The sequence below is a fragment of the Martes martes genome (genome assembly GCF_963455335.1).
Source record: "Martes martes genome assembly, chromosome: 1".
NCBI lineage: Eukaryota > Metazoa > Chordata > Mammalia > Carnivora > Mustelidae > Martes > Martes martes.
In genome coordinates this window covers 211,464,479-211,468,452 of record NC_137888.1, presented here as the reverse complement: position 1 = coordinate 211,468,452, position 3,974 = coordinate 211,464,479, and positions in this window count along the sequence as shown.

Here is a 3,974-nt window from a genome sequence, read left to right as displayed (position 1 = left end):
TCTCCTGGCCTAGTGTTGTTCATATTTTCATATGGATTTCTAAGATTTCTTATGGAGAAAGCATCCTTTGGCAAATACTCTTTTTTGTTGTTGTTGAAGATTTTATCAGAGAGAGAGAGAGAGAGGCAGAGAGAGAGCACAAACAGTGGGAGAGGCAGGCAGAGGGAGAAGCAGGCTCCCCGCTGACCAAGGAGCCTGATGTGGGACTTGATCCCAGGACCTTAGGAGAAGGTAGATGCCTAACCAACTGAGCCACCCAGGCATCCCAGCAAATACATTTCAAACATTCTTTTCTAGCTCCTCTTTTCTCTTTTAACTTAAAATTTTTTTAAAAGCTTTATATACTTAGGTCATCTCTATGCCCTATGTCGGGCTTGAACTCACAACCCTGAGATCAAGACCTGAGCTGAGATCAAGAGTTGGATGCTTAATTGACTGAACCACTCGGGCACCCCTCTTTTAACTTCTTAAAAGTAGTTTTGAGCCCCTAGAAGTTTAAAATTTTTAATCTAATCAAATATTTTAGTGTTTCCTTCATTATTTATATTCTTGGTTAATATCCATCTTGTATTTTCTTCTAGTGGTGGGTTACTGAGATGTTTTTAGGTTTCACGTTTTTGTCTGTCTGGAATTTATTTGGTTGTGAGGGATGATGGGAAGGCATGTCAGACTTCATTTTGCTTTTTTCAAATGATGACTGAGTTGTCCCAGGTCCCTTTACTGAATGAGTAGCCGTTTGCATTTTGATGTGAAATTCTTTGCTTATAAATACCAAATAATTATCTATATTTGGGTCTGTTTAAGAATTTTTTGTTCTTTTCTATAAATCGTTTTTGTTATCTGTCCCGTAGTGACCTCTTCATAATACTCTTCCCATCCAGGAATATTTATTTGGTTAGCTTTTTTTTTTTAAATGATTTTATTTATTTATTTATTTGACAGACAGAGATCACAAGTAGGCAGAGAGGCAGCCAGAAAGAGAGGAGGAAGCAGACTCCCTGCTGAGCAGAGAGCCTGATGCGGGGCTCGATCCCAGGATCCTGGGACCATGACCTGAGCCAAAGTTTGATGCTGAACCCACTGAGCCACCCAGGCACACTTTGGTTAGCTTTTTTTATATTCCTTAAAATTTTAATGATCTTGTTCATATGAACCCCTATACCATTATTATGAAATATATTCATAGGTTGTAGACATTTTGGGTGAATAATATAAAATGAGTCATTTCCCCATGTTTCCTGGTAATTACTGGTCTGTTCATATTTATGTATTTATTTTGTATCCTGTTGCCTTCCTGAATTCTTATTAACTGTAATAGTTTCTTGGCTAGTTTTCCTAGGGTAAATAAGGTTACTTCCTGTAGAGAAATATTATTTGATTTCCTTTTCTCTTAATGCTTTTTTTCTCCTTATTTTTTCTTGTTATACTGATGGTTAGGACATCCGAATACTAACAATGACAGCAGACATTCTAATCATGGCAACATATTCTTTTCCTTTAATTGTAACAAGAAAGTTCGTATTTCCCTGTTAAATGCGATGGAGTCATTGAGATAAAACGCAATTTCTCATGAGGAAGGTTCCCCCCCCCCCATTTTTGGCAATGAATAGCAGTCATTTGTTCTTAATATTTGCCGAGTACTTTTCTAAGCATTTTACAGGGATTATTTCACTTAATTCCTTAAAACAGCCTTGAGAGGTAAGGTGCTATTTGTTATTCCTATTTACACAGAAAGGAGCTTAGGGTCAGAGAACTCAAGGAAAATCAGATAATGGAATCGGGGTTTGAGCCCAAGTAAGAGAACTTCTGATCCCGTGTCTCTGTGTGCCATGGGGATCATAAAAACCTCCTTCCGTTACTAACTGGCTACATTTTTTAAAGAAGATTTTATTTATTTATTTGACAGACAGAGATCACAAGTAGGCAGAGAGGCAGGCAGAGAGAGAGGGGGAAGCAGGCTCCCTGCTGAGCAGAGAGCCCGATGTGGGGCTCGATCCCAAGACCCTGGGATCATGACCTGAGCCGAAGGCAGAGGCTTAAGGGACCGAGCCTCCCAGGGGCTCCTAACTTGCTACATTTTTACCATCAGGGCTGGATGGAGAGTTTACCAGAATAACTTTCTGACTTCTTTGGAGATGAAACATGCCCTATGTTTTCTTTCACTGGCTGGTAGTGAATTTCATTTAAAAGACTTCCATACTCAGTAGAGTGCAGGCAAATGGCGAAAAGGAAGCATTTGTCGGTTTCTGGGGTGTAAGTACACCTGCTGTGCGATATCGCTGAGTGAGGGGTCAGGAGGAGATGCGCTCTGTTCGGGCCAACACTGATGCGCGCTCACTGATGGGACCTCTAAGGTCATGGCAAATTATTAATTTAACACACACACGTATACAATAGATGGCATGTGCCGTGGGTCACCAAACATGCCTAGTGGGGTGTGTGGGAGCACCTTACCGTCAGGCACGTCAATATTTTAGCAGCAAAAATGCATCACACGGGGTGCCTGGGTGGCTCAGTGGGTTAAAGTCTCTGTCTTCGGCTCAGGTCATGATCCCAGGGTCCTGGGGCATCGGGCTCTCTGCTCAGTGGGGAGCCTGCTTCCTCCTCTCTCTCTGCCTGCCTCTCTGCCTACTTGTGATCTCTGTCTGTCAAATAAATAAATAAAATCTTTAAAAAAAATGCATCACACGTTCTGGGTCATGAATGCTATAAAGAGGTTTCCATCACTTTGGGTCAAGTTGGCGGGCAAGTTTACCCAAAAGGTAAGAGCTTTTTTGGTTTCAGAATTATGGATGAGTCTGTGAATTATGATGAGTCTTGGGTTGTTATTCAGTACATTTGCCCTTGCCCTTTATAAATATATGTGTATCTATGTATGTGTGTGTATATATATAGATGTGTATACACACACACACACACACACACACACATATACACATATATATATTTGGGGAGCTTGGTCTGCAAATGTTTTTCTAGGTTGTCACTTTTGTATCAGGGTTGGGCTGTTTATAGAATGACCAGGATGTTTTTCATCTCTTTTGGATATCTTTACCTACTTCCTGAACTTTTTTAAAAAGTCTTTTTAAAAATTTATTTGACAGAGAGAGACACAGCGAGAGAGGGAGCACAAGCAGGGGGAGTGGGAGAGGGAGAAGCAGGCTTCCCACTGAGCAGGGAGCCCGATGTGGGGCTGGATCCCAGGACCCTGGGATCATGACCTGAGCCAGAGGCAGACGCTTAACACACTGAGCCACCCAGGCGCCCCTGTATTTCATTCTAAAAGCTATGTATTGTTCATAGGGATGTAAAATACCACAGAGACTATGGCAAACAGTATGGCGGTCCCTCGAAAAATTAAAAATAGAATTGTCCATGTGATCTAGCAATTCCATTTATGGGTACATACTCAACGAAACTGAAAGCAGGGGCTTAAGAAATATTTGCGCACCCACGTTCATAGCGGCATTATTCTCAAGAGCCGAAAGGTGGAAGCAACCCAGGTGTGTACTGAAGGACGAACAGATAAAGCAAAGGTACTGTGATTCTAACCATGAAAATTACCATTTGTATATCATCCCAGAATGCTATAAAGACACATAAACACCGGTATGTTTTTTCTAGGGTTCTCTGCCTGTACTCAAATAAATAAATCATGCCCATATATTTTGCAAACAGGGAACTGTACTATGCACAATTTTATGCACTTTTTTTTTTTGCCATAATCATAGATCATGTTCATCCTTCCATGTCATTTTCTGGAAAAACAAGACTTGGCATGCTACTTTTAAGGGTGGTGTAATATTCTGTAGCAGGACTTGGCCAACTTACTTAAAGGGCCAGAGAGTAAGTATTTACGCTTTGTAGGTCCAAATGATCTCTGAGACAACCACTCACTCTGCTGTCATCATACCAAAGTAGTCACAGGCGATACAGAAACAAATGGGTGTGGCTTTGTGCCAATAAAACTTTAT